Genomic DNA, 17,136 nt, shown 5'->3' with positions numbered 1-17,136 from the left:
AAATGCACTCCTTCCCCCATTGTGTGCTTTTGATGAAAATTTCAGTACCTCTCTGAATGCACTGCAGTTTGCCTCTGATGGATATAAACCTCTATCAGATCTCCCCTCAGCTTCTGCTGCTCCAGAGAAAACAACACAAGTTTGTCCAACCTCTCCTTATAGCACATGCCCTCTAATCCAGGCAGCATCCTGGTAAACCTCTTCAACACCCTCTTCAAAGCCTCGACATCCTTCCTATAATGGGGCGACCAGAACTGAATGCAATACTCCTGATGCAGCCTAACTAGAGTTTTATAAAGCTGCAGCATAACTTCCTGACTCTTGAACTCAGTGCCTCAACTAATAAAGGCAAACATGCCATATGCCTTCTTTACCACCCTTTCAAACTGTGTAGCCACTTTCAGGGAGTTATGAACTTGGACCCCAAGATCCCTCTGCTCATCAACACTATTAAGAATCTTGCCATTAACGGTGTAGTCTCCTTACATTTGATCTCCCAGGTGCAACACTTCACATTTGGCTGGGTTAAACTCTATCTGCCGTTTCTCTGCCCATATCTGCAATTGATCTATATCCCGCGGTGTCCTTTGCCAGTCTTCTACACTATCCACAACACCACCAATCTTCATATCATCTTCAAACTTACCCACCCATCTATGTTTTCATCCAGGTTATTTATATGCATCACAAACAGCAGAGGTCCCAGTATGGGCCCCTGCAGAACATCACCAGTCACAGACCTCCAGCCAGAATAAGTCCCATCGACCACTACCCTCTGTCTTCTATGGAAACTTAAGTGGTTTAAAAATTAAGTAGTTCATGGTGAAATGAAACAAACAATTCTATTTAATAATAATCAGAATCAGATTTATTATCACTTCCATATGATATAAGCAGACCTTTCTTGAATCCCTTTCAATAACCTTTGAATATAGAGGAGCAGATCTAAGGACATAATAATGTTTTTTTTAACTGAAGAAATATCAGTCCAGTTTCTTTTTTTTGAAGTTTTTGGTTTGCTTTTGTTTATTATTATTATTTTTTTGATTTGGAGGTTCTCTTCATATAATTAAATTTCTTTTCAATTTTTTTTTGTATCATGCTCACTTAGTAAGAGATTGGGAGGTCCAGATTATATATTTTACTTCCTGTGAGTATATATATTTTAACTGTTATTATTGTTATCCAGATCTCTTCAGACCATGTGTATAATCACTAATATGTATATTAATTTGAAATTAATTTGAAACTCAATAAAAAGACTGAAAAAGAAAGATTTATTATCACTGACTTCTATGTCGTGAAATTTGTTGTTTTGCGGCAACAGTACAGTACAAACACATAAAATTACCATAAATTACAAAAATAAATAAATAGTGCAAAAGAAAGGAATAACAAGGTAGTGTTGGTGGGTTCATAGACCGTTCAGAAGTCTGATGGTGGAGGGGAAGAAGCTGTTTCTGAATCGTTGAGTGTGGGTGTTTATCCTCTTATGAGCCTCTTCCCACCCCTCTCAAATAACATTTTCAGCATTACCTCTCCCTTTCTCCATCATACTTGCCTAACTTTCGATATGTGATGAACCTAGATCATGAGTAAGTACGTGAAACTGTGACGTGGTGGCCATTACAGAGACTTGGCTGTCACAAGGGCAGGAAAGGCTGCTGGATATTCCGGGGTTTAGATGTTTCCAAAGGGACAGGGATGGAGGTAAAAGAGGTGGGGGAGTGGATTTGCTGATCAGGGACAGTGTCACAGCTGTAGAAAGGGAGGATGTTCTGGAGGGATCGTCTACTGAGTCAGTGTGGGTGGAAGTCAGAAACTGGAAGGGAGCAATCACTCTTGGGAGTATTCTACAGACACCCCAAAAGCAGCAGAGACACTGAGGAGCAGATTGGGAGGCAGATTTTGGCAAGGTGCAAAAATAACAGGGTTGTTGTGTCACGAACCAGCAACAAAAGAAACACACTGAGCATGATTCAGTGTTAAAAACTATTTTATTAATCACTACTTATGATAATACGTAAAATAAAAGTAAAAATGTTAGTATGTTAGAATTCAAAAATGTTAAACCTTGAACGTTAACCCCAAAACTAAACTCTTCGTGTGTGTGTGCGGCAAAGTCCAAAACTCCCAGTTCAGGAATGGTTCTTAAAGTTCAGTTCCGCAAGCCATAAGGTGAAACATGAGCAAGGGCTTCTTCAACAACCACCGTTGTCTGAAGATAAGACGTAGACGTAGAGAAACATAGAAAGAGTAAATACGAAATCCAGATGTTCCACGATGGAACCCCAGCGACACTTCAGTGTTTACTCGGTAGTGACTTTCTCACCCCAAAAAGCATCCGAATCGTGGTCGTCCACACACACAAATACCTGTTTCCTTCTACAGGTCAGCAACAAAGTGAACTCCACCGGATTACTTCCAACTTCCATACATGGATTTCAGTAGCAGACACAGTTATTGTTTCTCATCCATCGATAGAGAAAACTAGCAGGCTGGTGTCTCTCTCCCTTCTCTCTCTCTCTCCTGCTTCTTCTAACTTCTTCAACAACGTCATTACGTCCTTTATCTTCTATTGACGTAAGCACGCCCCACACACACATACACACACACTCTCTATCTTAAAGGGACTTTCACTGAGTCCGTAGCAGTTGTCATGGGTGACTTCAACTTCCCTAATATTGATTGGCACCTCCTTAGTGTAAAGGGGATAGATGGAGCAGAGTTTGTTAGGTGTGTCCAGGAAGGATTCCTGACACAGTATGTGGACAGGCTGACGAGAGGAGAGGCCATACTGGACCTAGTACTAGGCAATGAGCCTGATCAGGTTTCAGATCTCTTGGTGGGAGAGTATTTTGGAGACAGTGACCATAACTCATTGACCTTTTCCATAGCCTTGGAGAGGGATAGGAGCAGATGATATGGGAAAGTATTTAGTTGGGGGAGGGAGAATTATGATGCTATTAGGCAGGAACTTGGGAGGATAAATTGAAACAGATATTCTTGTGGAAGTGCACAGTGGAAATGTGGAGGTTGTTTAAGGAATACTTGGATGGGGCTCTGGATAGGTTTGTCCCATTTGAGGCAGGGTAAGAATGGTAGAGTGAAGGAACCATGGTTGGCAAGAGACATAGAATATCTTGTCAAGCGGAAGAAAGGAGCTTACCTAAGGTTTAGAAAGAATGGATCAGACAGGGCTCTGGAGAGTTACAAAAAGCCAGGAGGGAGCTTAAGAATGGACTTAGGAGAGCCAGAAGGGGGCATGAGAAGGCCTTGGCGAGTTGGATTATGGAAAACCCCAAGGAATTCTACACGTATGTGAAGAATAGGAGGATGACTATAGTGAGGGTAGGGATAAAAGAGGAAACATGTGCCTGGAGTTGGAAGAGGTAGGGGAGGACCTTAATGAATACTTTGCTTCAATATTCACCAGTGAGAGACCTTGATGTTTGTGAAGATAGCATACAACAGGCTGATACACTAGGGCCTGTCAATGTGAGGAAAGAGGATGTGCTGGAAATTTTGAAAAACATTAGGATAGGTAAGGCACTGGGGCCGGACGGGATATATCCAAGGTTATTACAGGAAGCGAGGGAAGAGATTGCTGTGCCTTTGGCGATGATCTTTGCGTCCTCACTGGTGACAGGAGTAGTGCCAGATGATTAGAGGGTGGCAAATGTTGTTCCTTTGTTTCAGAAAGGGAGTAGGAATAACCCTGAGAATTACAGTCCAGTGAGTCTTACTTCAGTGGTGGGTAAATTACTGGAGAAGATTTTTAGAGACAGGATTTATGGGCATTTGGAGAAGCATAGACTGATTAGGGACAGTCAGCATGGTTTTGTGAGGGCAGGTCGTGCCTCACGAGCCTGACTGAATTCTTTGAGGATGTGACAAAGTACATTGATGAAGGTAGAGTAGTGAATGTGGTGTACATGGATTTTAGTAAGGGGTTTGATAAGGTTCCTCAATGAAGGCTCATTCAGAAAGTCAGGAGGCATGGGATCCAGGGAAACTTGGCTGTGTGGATTCAGAATTAGCTTGCCGATAGAAGACAGAAGGTGGTGGTAGATGGAGTGTATTCTGCCTGGAGGTTGGTGACCAGTGGTGTTCCACAGGGATTTGTTCTGTGACCCCTGCTCTTTGTGATTTTATTGAATGACTTGGATGAGGGTGTGAAAGAGTGGGTTAGTAAGTTTGCTGATAACAGGAAGGTTGGTGGTGCTGTGGATAGTGTAGAAGGTTGCTGTAGGTTACATCAGGACATTGATAGGATGCAGACCTGGGCTGAGAATTGGCAGATGGAATTCAACCCGGAAAAGTGTGAAGTGATACACTTTAGGAGATTGAATTTGAAGGCAGAATACAAATTTGAAGGTTAATGGCAGGACTCTTAGCAGTGTGGAGGAACAGAGGGATCTTGGGGTCCACATCCATAGGTCCCTCAAGGTTGCAGCACAGGTTGATAGGGTTGTTAAGAAGGCGTATGGTGTCTTGGCCTTCATTAGTCGGGGTATTGAGTTCAAGAGCCGTAAGGTAAAGTTGCAGCTCTATAGAACTCTGGTTAGACCACATTTGGAGTATTGTGTTCAGTTCTGGTCATCTCATTATAGGAAGGATGTGGAAGCTTTAGAGAGGGTGAAGAGGAGATTTACCAGGATGCTGCCCAGATTGGAGAGCATGTCTTATGAGGATAGGTTGAGTGAGCTAGGGCTTTTCTCTTTGGAGCGAAGGAGGATGAGTGATTACTTGATAGAGGTGTACAAGATGATGAGGCATAGATCGAGTGGACAGTCAGGGACTTTTTCCCAGGGCGGAAATGGCTAACATGAAAAGGCATCATTTAAGGTGATTGGAGGAAGTTATAGGGGGGATGTCAGAAGAACGCACTGCTGGCAGAGGTTGTGGGGGCAGATTCATTAGGGACGTTTCAGATACTCTTAGATAGCCACATGAATGATAGAAAAATGGAGGGCTATGTGGGTTAGATGGGTTAGTGGGTTAGAAGGGTTAGATAGATCCTAGAGCAGGATAAAATGTTGGCACAACATCGTGGGCTGAAGGGCCTGTACTGTGCTGTAATGTCCTATGTTCTATGTAAGAGCTGGATACATGCCCCAGAACCCTTGCAGTGAGTTTAAGGATCTCTGAGATAACTGTCTAAACATTTTAATTCCCAGCAAGTTTTGGGGCAGTTGAGTGTAAACTATTCATGAAACTTAATTTGAAGTTCTGGGTTTGTTAACTACTTGCTGTATTGCGTATTGTACTTGTGTATTGCTGCTGAGCGGTATTTGTCACTGTAGTAAATGTTCTGCTAACTAGAGGCTGCCAGGCAGTAGCAGCTGAAGAAAGCTTTACAACAAAAATATAAATGAAATATTTTATTTACTTGAGAGGGCTGCTTCCAACAGCTGTTCCCCTACCTTCACTTGGCAGGATGGTAGTAACAGCTTTACTCATCATGCTTGAGGGACTGCTAGAAATATTGCAGTTCTAGAAGGAGAGTATTATGGATAAGAGTTAATAATGTTGGTAGGTCTGGAGCCAGATCCAGTAAGGGTGGCAAATTTCCTTTTCTGAAGGTCACTAGTGAACCAGATGGATTTTTATGACAATTAACTTTCACTTTCCAAAAAAAAAGTCCACACTTTTTTCCCCAACTGCATGTGAGACTCAGACTTGTGCCTCTAACCAATGGTCCAGAATTCTGGCAGATGATGCAGTAACGTAACCGTTATGCTCCCCTACCCCTTGTGGAAAGGGTAAGGAATTTCAATTGTGAATGGAATACAACAAGTCTGTATAGGGATATAGACAAGTATAGTGAGGAAAAAGAATGACAGATGGAGCATAATGTGGGGAACCATGTTGGTAGGTAAAAAAGAGCAGAATATTATTTAAATAATGTGAGGCTAATGAATGTTGTTGAAAGAGATCTGTGTAACGGTATTGGTATTTGTTTATTATTGTCACTTGTACTGAGGTACAGTGAAAAACTTGTCTTGCATACCATTTGTACAGATCAATTCATTACACAGTGCATTGAGGTAGTACAGGGTAAAAACAATAACAGAATATAGAGTGAAGTGTACGAGAAACACAAAATTTACATCCAGATTCATTAAGCAATTAAGACAGTATTTGGAATGTTGACACTTATTTCAAGAGAAGTCTTGTTACCAATGTAGAGAGCTTTGGCAAGATCATGTCTGGAAAATTACATAGTTTTGTCTTAAAAAACAATATATTTGCATTGGAGACAATGCAGCGAATGTTCACAAGATAGATTCTGCAATGAAGGGGAAAGATTGAGTAGGATCAGAAGTTTATGAATCTTTCAACTTTGTTAACCTCGAGGGCTTTAGATTCAAGTGCAGTTAAGGTTGTTCGGTAAGGATTATGAAAATCAGGCAGGAAAATGTAGATGAGGCCAAAGATCAGATCAGCCCTGATCTTAGTAAATGATAGAACAGGCTCAGGGGGCCAATTGGCCTAACCCTGACATTCCTTGAGTTGTTTTCTGTTGGAAGTCAGGTTTACAATGCATTGTCTGTAATAGTGAGTATTACACTGAGAGATTGGGACCAATGCTAATGTATCATGCTGCTGTGTATAGCATGAATATATATATTGGTGAGTTCATAGGAATCTTCCCAAGATTGACAACCCTTTTTCACATTTACTCTCGTCCTTTCTGCCATTTACTCTTACATATAACAGGCAGCAGTTTTGAGTAAACAGTGCCCTTCAATCTCAAATGCAGAAGCACTTTTTTATTGAGCAGAAAAAAGTCACAAGAAAGGTCATATGCTTACCTAAAAGCTTATTTATTCCATCACGTACTTGTGCAGTTCATTGGAGCTTGAAAGCAAATGTGTTGTTGGGTCTTGATCCAATTCCATTTATAGCTACTCCATACTGTGTCTTTAATATTAAAAATAACATCCAAACCCTGGTGACTTTGCAAAATATGTGATCTACAATTCTCAGGGATCACATATGAGCTGTCATTCTATCATTTCATGAAAATACATATCTGCCTTGGACATCTGGCATACTAATGTAAAAAAAAACCTAATATTCTGCTTGTTTAGAGATTGAGTTAGTGACCTAACTCCCATCCTAACTTAATTTACTCTTTCACACGACATCTCTGACTAGGCTATCATCTATTGCCTCATCCTATTTGCCCCTGAGCAGAGTGGCCTGTTAAACTCTTTCACAGGGCAATTAGTTGAGCACATTATTGTGGATCTGAAATCCTGAATGGTAAGGAAGGCAGATTTCATTCCCTGAGCAGCATTTGTGAACCTCATTATTTTTTATGATTCAGTTATTTAATGATCACCATTACTGTACATTTTATTTTGGATTTATTTAATTATGAATGGTTAAGCTTCAAACTCTGGTTCATATTCAAGGCTTCAATTAACTTGACCACTAAACTCCCTCACTGCCATTCCTTTTCCATTTTAATTCCTAGCTTCCCTTCAGAATGTTTAGAAGACTCCACTTGAGTATCTTTCTACCACAGTCAGTGATGTTAAAAGTACATTGTTACACTTTCACTAACACTTGGTGAGCTTGAGAGCATCTTCTGAAAACCACATGCTCCTAGGGGTCCAGCAGTATCTCAATTTATTGTGAAGTTAACAAACATGGCAGTCTTGCAGTCTGTCTTAGGGTTTCTACTTTGTAGTTTGTAGTTTTCCCTTGTTCTTCCTCATGTTACGGACTCAATGAATGTCCCTTTAAGATAGAGAGTGTGTGTGTATTTGTGTGTGTGGCGTGCTTACGTCAATAGAAGATAAAGGACGTAATGACGTTGTTGAAGAAGTCAGAAGAAGAAGAGAAGAGAGAGAGAAGGGAGAGAGACACCAGCCTGCTAGTTTTCTCTATCGATGGATGAGAAACAATAACTGTGTCTGCTACTGAAATCCATGTATGGAAGTTGGAAGTAATCCGGTGGAGTTCATTTTGTTGCTGACCTGTAGAAGGAAACAGGTATTTGTGTGTGGACGACCACGATTCGGATGCTTTTCGGGGTGAGGAAGTCACTACAGAGTAAACACTGAAGTGTCGTTTGGGTTCCATCGTGGAACATCTGGATTTCGTTTTTACTCTCTCTATGTTTCTCTACATCTACGTCTTATCTTCTGACAACGGTGGTTGTTGAAGAAGCCCTTGCTCATGTTTCACCTTATGGCTTGCGGAACTGAACTTTAAGAACCATTCCTGAACTGGGAGTTTTGGACTTTGCCACACACACACACGAAGAGTTTAGTTTTGGGGTTAACGTTCAAGGTTTAACATTTTTGAATTCTAACATACTAACATTTTTACTTTTATTTTACATATTATCATAAGTAATGATTAATAAAATAGTTCTTAACACTGAATCATGCTCAGTGTGTTTCTTTTGTTGCTGGTTCGTGACACTCACTTGTGAATTGTGCTCCTTCCCAAATCCCTCCTTTGACTCACTGAGTACAATCTTCATAACTCCAGCATCTGCTTTGGTGCTTTGGCAGGTGAAATGGTTGGCACAATATTCCCTGAAGTATGTGTGGATGGTGTAAAAAGGTAAATATTTAATGTGTCTCCCGAGCAATGGGTTACCTTTTAGCATGTTACATGCGTTACAAATGCAGGCCCTGCTGTGAGGATTTGTCAAGGAGGTGATAATATCAAACATTATAATTATACTTGGTGAATGCTACAATACAACATCAAATTCATCCTCTCTGCTGCAATTTTCAGCTGCCTTGCAAAGAAAAGAGTGACACCTCCTTTTGCTTCTTTAGCTGCCATTACACGTCCTTATTTTCCCCATTATTATACAAAAAATGGTGTGGTAACATTAGGTTAGGAGGAAGATATCCAAAATGACAAATTAAGCCACATTGCCACCAGCTTTGCCTAAATGGTATATTGTGTCTGCCTGACCATTGAATTGTGACAAATGCTGTATGAATGCAAGATATAAACTGAGCCATTGCAGAATGTTAAGTCTTGCCATTTCAGTCAATGTAGGGCATCAATCATTGTTAGTCAACTGTAGTGGAGAAGGACTATTACATATTTAGAGACTTCTTCAGGTTTTAATTATTGTTTTCATTGATGAAACACAAGCTCCATATGCAGAGCTCTTCTCAGGGAAAATAAAATTAAATGAATGAGATAAGTCTAGCCTTAGGTATCCATCTCAATATGCTCACCTTTATAGTTGTATCTTAAATCTTAATAGTCTAATAAAATAATCTACAAGTTAGACAGAAAATGATTTTTTTTACCCAGTATTGTGAAAATAATTTTTAATTTTGCTTTTGGCTTGTGCTTTTCCTGAAGATGTTGGGGAGCATGAGTCACATCATGATCTCTTGAGTGTATTGTTCTAGACAGCTGATGATTGATGCCTTGTCTGTAAGAAGTAGTAAGTTTATAATTTTCCCCTTGGACCAAGGAAACAATTGGAGAGAATCCTCTGTTTATTTAGAATAATATGATTTCCTTGAGTTAAATGGACCCTGGAGCCACCACATTCTTCATCCACAGAACCTTCAAAAGAGTTAGGATAGTGCTTTGCTTTACTTTCCCCTTTGCCAGAGTGGGTGGAGGTTCCACTTACAGAAATCTTATTGGAAACATCTGTGCGCAGTTTGAGCTGGGTATATCTGACTACAGCTCTTCTGCCACACGCTTACTTGAATTAAAGATGGAATTTGCTGAAAGGGAGAACATTTAGTCTCTAGTTTTTCATTGTGCGGTTTAATATTTTGGCCAAGATGTGATGCTCTGCAGATGACTTGGCCAAAATTTTAAACAACTAGTTACGTGTAATTTTAGTTATTTTAAATCAATTAGATTTACTACATGAATTAGAGGATGGCTTTTCTGTTTAACAGGCAGTTTAAAAAATGTTGATGTGGCAAACAAAGATGAGTTTGTCTCCCACTTGTATTTGTTGAGAGTGACTTGAATTAAAAGCATGTGAACAGTGAATTTTAATTGAATATGATTATCAAAATGAGAGACTTGCTTGTAAAGGAAGACATCCTAGATTTTACATGTGCCTAGTTTTAATAAGAAGCTTTAAGATTACAAAAATATGTCCAAAAAGGTCTACTGGACTTGGTAGGTGGCCCTAATTCAATTGGAACTGGTAGTTCCATTTATATAGCACCTTTTAATGTAGAAAAATATTCTAATACACTTCACAGGGACACAATCTTAAAGAAGGAAAAAGAGATAGAGAAGTCTGGAAAGGGAATTCCATCTTAAATCCTTGGCATTCAAAGCCATGGCAGCTAATTTGGAAGCTTGAATGTTTAGAACTACTAAAAATCTTTAGGTTGCAAAACTGGGAGAGATTACAGAGCTAGGGACAGGCATGCAAGAGAAGAATTTGAAAGCATGGGTAAGAATTTTAAAACTGAGGTATTGCTTAATTGGGAATCAGTGTAGATTAACAAGATTAGCGGTAATGGTGAAATGGGCCTTGGTGGGAGTTAGATTTTGGGCTGCAGAATTTTGGATAAACACAAGTTTATGGACAGCCAGGAGTTCAACAGAATAGCCAAGTCTAGAGGTAGCAAAGGTATAGAAGACACCTTCAGCAGCCAATGAGCTGAGGCAGAGCCAGAACCTGACAATGTTACTGAGGTGATATAGGCAGCCTTAGAACTGGAATGGAAACGATGCCAAAACCCAGCTGTGGATCAAATATGAGATTGCAAACACTCAGTTTCAATTTGCCAGGAAGAGGAGCGGAAATAATGTATAAGAAACAGAGTTTGTGATGTGGACTGAAGATGGTGGCTTTCATCTTCCCTCTATATAACTGAAAGAAATTTATGCTCATAGTACTATAGATCTGTCATTTTAGACAGAGTGGAGAAGTAAAGAAAGGGTAGTAGTAATGTAAAGCTGGATGTCATCAGCTTCATGTGGAAACTGATGCCATACTTTCATAAGATGTTGCTGAGGGGCAGCATATTGTTAAGAAACAGGAATAGGCCAAGTACAGATCATTAGGGAAGACCAAAAGTAATTGTGCATGCACAGGAAGAGGTGCAATGCAGATCATTCTCTGGCCATTCCTAATAGCTCTCTGGATTGATAAGAATGGAATCAGGTGAACATAGTCTTAATCCAGTTGGGCAATGGTGCAAAAGAGGATGATGAAAGCATGTAGAGAGGTCAAGAGGGGACAGGTTTCTTTTATCGCAATCACACAGGGCGATGGTCAAACAAATCCCTTGATGAGTATAAGAAATGTGATCAAATGAATTCCTTGATGAGTATAAGAAGTGTTGGAGTACACGAAAGAGGGGAATCAGAGGGCAATGAGCTGATCAGAGGGCAAAAAGAGGGCATGAGATGGATCTGGCAGGAAAGTCAAGGAAACTACCAAGAGATTCTACAGGTATATTAAAAGGTGGCCAGGGAGAGATTAGGTTCCTTAAAGACCAGCATGGTCGTCTATGTTGGAGCCGCAAGGGATAGATGAGATTTATAATGAATATTTCTCATCAGTTTTTAATGGAAGCTAATTGAGGTAAATGAGTTGTGATGTCTTGGACCATATCCAAATTACCAAAGACAAGGTATTGGCGGTCCTAAAGCACATTACTGTGGATAAATCCCCAGCACCCGACCAAGTGCATCCTCGGACCTTGTGGGAAGCTAGGGAAGAAATTGCGGAAAACATTGCAGAGACACTTGCATGATTTTTAGCCATGGGTGAAGTTACAGAAGACTGAAAGGTGGCTAACGTATCGTTATTTAAAAAGGGCAGCAAAGACAAGCCAGGGAACTACAAGCTGATGAACCTGACATCAGTGGTGGGTAAATTACTGGAGGGGATTCTGAGGGACAGGATCTACCAGCATCTGGATAGACAAGGATTGATTAGGGATAGTCAGCATGGCTTGATGTGTGGGAAATTGTGTCTCACAAATCTGTTAGAATTTTTTTGAAGAGGTAACCAATAGAACTGATGAGGACAGTGCAGTAGATGTTGTCTATGTGGACATTAGCAAGGCCTTTGACAATGTCCCGCATGGAAGGCCAGTCTGGAAGGTTAGATTGCATGGGATCCAGGGAGAGCTAGCTAAGTGGATACACAATTGGCTTGATGGGAGAAAGCAGAAGGTGATGGTAGAAGGTTGTTTTTTGGACTGGAGGCCTGTGACTAGTGGTGTGCCACAAGATTTGGTGCTGGGCCCATTGTTGTTCGTCATTTATATAAACGACTTTGTCATCTTTATCAATAATTTGACTGAGAATGTACAAGACATGGTTAGTAAGTTTGCAGATAAAGCTAAAATAGGTGGTATCTTAGACAGCAAAGAAGGTTATTAAAAATTACAGGGGGATCCTGATCAGCTAGGTAACGAGCTAAGGAATGGCAAATGGCGTTCAGTCCAAGTATGTGTGAGGTGTTGCATTTTGGGAAGTCAAACCAGGGTAGGACTTTCACAGTGAACAGTAGGGCCCTAAGGAGTGTTGTAGAATAGATTCTGAATTCTAGGAGTACAAGTACATAGTTCACTAAAAGTAGTGTCACAGGCAGGTAGGGTGGTGATGAAAGCATTTGGTATGCTGGCCTTCATCAGTCAGGGCATTGAGTATAGAAGTTGGGATGTTTTGTTGCAGTTGTGCAAAACGTTGGTGAGGCTGCATTTGGAGTATTATGTTTGGTTTAAGTCATTAAGCTGGAAAGAGTGCAGAGAAGATTTATGAAAGTGTTGCCAGGACTCGAGTTATAGGGAGAGGTTGGGCAGGCAAGGACTTGTAGAGTCATACAGCACGGAAACAGGCCCTTTGGGCCAACTAGTCCATGCCAACCAAGATTTCCATGTAAACTAGCTAAGCTTTCCATCTGCTTCCTCAATTTGCCTGCATTTGGCCCATATCCCTCTAAACCTTTCTTATCCATGTATCTGTCCAAGTAACTTTTAAATGTTGTTTATGTATCTGCCTTAACCACTTCCTCTGGCAGCTCATTCAATATCCTGACCACTCTCTGGGTGAAAAGGTTGCCCCTCAGGTTCCTTTTAAATCTCTCCCCTCTCACCTTAAACCTATGCCCTCTAGTTCTTGATTCCCCAACCCTGGGAAAAAGACTGAGTGCATTCACCCATCATTCCTATAGCAGGGTGACCTAAAATGAACACAGTACTCCAAACGCAGCCTCACCAACATCTTGTACAACTGCAACGTAACATCCCACTTCCCAACCTGTACAACCGCACCATGACCTCCCAGTTTATATAATCTATGTCCCGATTTATGAAGGCCAGTGTACTAAAAGCCTTGTCTACCTGTGACTCCAATTCACTTTCAGTGAACTGTGTACTTGTACTCCAAGGTCCCTCTGTTCTGCAACACTCCCCAGGGCCCTTCCGTTCACTGTGAAAGTTCTACCCTCATTTGTCTTCCCAAAATGCAACACCTCACACTTATCTGAATCAAACTTCAGTTGCCATTCCTCAGACTACTTAACCAGCTGATCAAGATTCCTCTGTAAGTCCTGATAACCATCTTCACTGTCAATGACACCACCTATTTTAGTGTCATCTGCAATCTTACTAACCATGCCTTGTACATTCTCACCCAAATCAATGATATAGATGACAAATAGCAATGAGCCTAGCACGGACCCCTGGGGAACACCACTAGTCACAGGCCTCCAGTCCAAAAAACAACCTTTTGCCATCACCCTCTGCTTCCTACCATTAAATCAATTGTGTATCCAATTAGCTAGCTTTCCCTGGATCCCAGACAATCTAACTTTCCATTGCAGCCTACCATGTAGAACCTTATCAAAGGCCTTACTGAAGTCCATATACACCACATCTACTGCCCTGGCCTCATCGACCTTCTTGGTTACTTCTTCAAAAAGCTCAAATCAAACTTATGAGACATGATTTCCCAAGCACAAAGACTTTATTCATTAGAGGGTAAGACACTGAGGGGTGATCTTATGGAGCTGTATAAAATCATGAAGGGCATGAATAGGAAAGGTTTAGAGGGATATGGGCCAAATGCGGGCAAATGGGACTAACTTATATGGGCACCTTGGTCAGCATGAATGAATTGGGCCAAAGGGCCTGTTTCTGTGCTGTGTTACTCTGACTCTAAGATGTTATTTTGTGCTTCTGAAGAGAACAATTTCAAGACCACAGCAGCAGGATTTAAAGAGTTCTGTCTATGATGAGCGGGAATTTTGGAGGCTACAATAGATTTAAAGACTTTGGAAATGAGAGGAAGATTAGAAATGGGACTGTAGTTTGTGAGGACAGAAAGGTCAAAGGATTTTCTTTTATATTTAATTGAGAGGAGTATAGATTTGTTAGAGAGGGACATATCATATCATATGGAAGCCAGGATGTGAAGTCGGGTGATCAGGGTGGGAATAGCCTCATGGCTTCATGGGCTGCATCTTATGGAAAAGATTAATTCACAGAGAGAATGAGTGGAGCTCAAAGAGAAGCTTAGGAAAGGTGTGAATACAGGATTAAGGTTGAGGATAGCACAAGAATAGAGAACCTTGGAAATGATGCTTCTGTTTTATATTGAAACATAATTAAGGGGTTATCTTTTCTCACCGCCTCTCAATTGACTGTTTGACACTTTATAGCAACTCTTTAAAAACATTTTTTCTTGGTCAACTTTTCTCCAGAAAATTCATATCATCCTATGCAGTAATTTAATCAAACATTATGAACACATTTATCACACCCATTGACATATCCTGGAAAGATTTTTTGTTTTTTCTTAACAAAGGTTGTTATAAGTAGTCAGTCCTTAATAGTAAATGTACACACAGCTTTTTTCCTGTTCTCTTTGAAATGTAATGTAAGAAACTACAAATTACCCGTGCTGTTCAAAAAGAAAATTAATTTAAGGAGCTAGCTGCAATTAAATGAAAACTAAAGGGAGAGTTCACTGCATCTTAACATAAACTTTCCCTCTGATAGAATGTGATTTTTCTTCTTTGCTGGTCAGAGGTGTTCTGCCACATGTACTGGCTACCTTTACCCCTTAAACATTATTAACAGTTAACTGAAACTTTGCTTTTTACTTTTTGCTGCTGCTATTGAAATCCTATTGCACACATATTAAAAGAAGCTGGGCAGTAGATGGTTGGATAATATTACATAAGTATCACTCAATTTATATGAATAGGGAATTGTACAGGCTAGTGGAGAGCTAATATTATTCTCATCAGAAGAACTCCTAGACCAATTAACTTAATGTTGTTAATAGAAAGACAGTTGAAACTTTGCTCATATGTAACACAATAAAGAATAGAAAACACAAAAATATAAAAAATAAGTCAACATGGATACTGTATCGTGCTTGGCAACCTTACAGGAGTGCAGTACAGCACAGGTACAGACCCTCTGGCCCACAATGTTTGTGCTGACCATGATGCCAATTTAAACAGCACATCTGCCTGTGCGTGGTCTGTCTCCCTCCATTCTCCACCTGTTCATGTGTCTGTCTAAATGCCTTTTAATCATTGCTACTGCATCTGCTTCTCCCACTTCCCCGACATTCCAGCACCTACTACTCTCAGTGTGGGGGGGGGGGATAAATACTTGCCTTGCATATCGCCTTTAAACTTTACCCCCTCACCTTAAGTCCATGCCCTCTGGTATTTGACATTTTCACTTTGGGGAAAAAGGCTCCGTCTACATTATCTGTGCCTCTCACAATTTTATATGCTCCTATTAAGTCGCCCCTCAGCCTCTGACGATCCAGAGAAAACAATCCAAGTTTGTCGAAACTTTCCTTATCGCTTATACTCTCTAATCCAGGAACATCCTGGCGAATCTCTTCTGCACCCTCTCCAAAACTTCCACATTATTCTATCAAGTGGTGACTTGAACCGCACACAAAGCTTCAAATGTGACCTAACCAAAGCTTTATATAGCTGCGACATGACTTCCCAATTTTTATACAGAACATCCTGACTGATGAAGGCAAATGTGCTATATGTCTTCTTTACCACCCTATCCACTTGTGTTACCACTGTCGGTGACCTATGGACTTGGACCTCAGTCCCCGTATACATCGATGCTCCTAAGGTTCCTGCCATTTACTGTATACATTCTGCGTACATTTGACCTCCCAAAGTGCAACACCTTGCTTTTATTAAATTTGTTGAAGAAGTAATAAAAAGAAAATACTATTGTAATGCAATAATTATAACTTCCAAAAGACCTTTGATGAGTTGTCACATAGTTAGGCCATGATTAAGGTCGGATCATCTGTAGTCAGTGGACAGGTAGCAAATAGAAACCTGGCTATAACTCAGAAAACCAATGGCTTATTAATGTCAGCCATCCAGCATGATTAAATGTTGAATACACCATTCTCATTTACATAACAGATATACAATTTTCAAATCCATGGACAACACCAAATGGCAGGTGTAGTTAAAACAAGAGGAAGAACACTACAAACCAAGGAAAACAGTATTAAATTTTTATTAGCAACTAAATTTCAATAAGATTAAGTGTGAGAGGATGCATTTGCATAGAACAAATTAGAAGGACACAATCTGTTTTGGATAGTAAGTCTAAATATTGAACAAAGGACCAAGGAACACTGGTTCACTAATCACTGAAAGTGGAGACATTGGTAAATAAAACCTTCTTAAAACAAAAGCAAACCAAACACTGAAGTTTATTTGTAGAGAGGTAAAATTGAAAAACAAGCAAGTGATGTACACTACAATTGACTGGTTAGACAAGGGGAATTGTGGACAATTTTGGTTTCGTTAGTATAAAGTCACAGAGATACTGTGGGAAGGCACAAAAGAGATTCCCAAGGATCCTGAATACCTAGAGAAAAATTTTCCACCTGTGGAGGAGACCAAAATTAAGGCTATAAATATATTATTGCTAGGAATAAATTGAACAGCGAATTAAGGAGCAACTTCTTTATCCAGTGAACGATAAGAAGCTGAAAAATGCCCCTGTGGGATTAGTTCAGGCTAATGACATTGGTGCATTTAAGGGAAAACTAGGTAGCTTATGTGAGGAAGAGAAGGATAGAAAGAAATAGAATTAGAATGAGATGAAGAGGAATGGGAAGAGTTTTGTGTGGAGAATAAGTACA

This window comes from Pristis pectinata, chromosome 7 (genome assembly GCF_009764475.1).
Source record: "Pristis pectinata isolate sPriPec2 chromosome 7, sPriPec2.1.pri, whole genome shotgun sequence".
NCBI classification, from domain to species: Eukaryota; Metazoa; Chordata; class Chondrichthyes; order Rhinopristiformes; family Pristidae; genus Pristis; species Pristis pectinata.
This window is presented reverse-complemented; position numbering follows the sequence as displayed.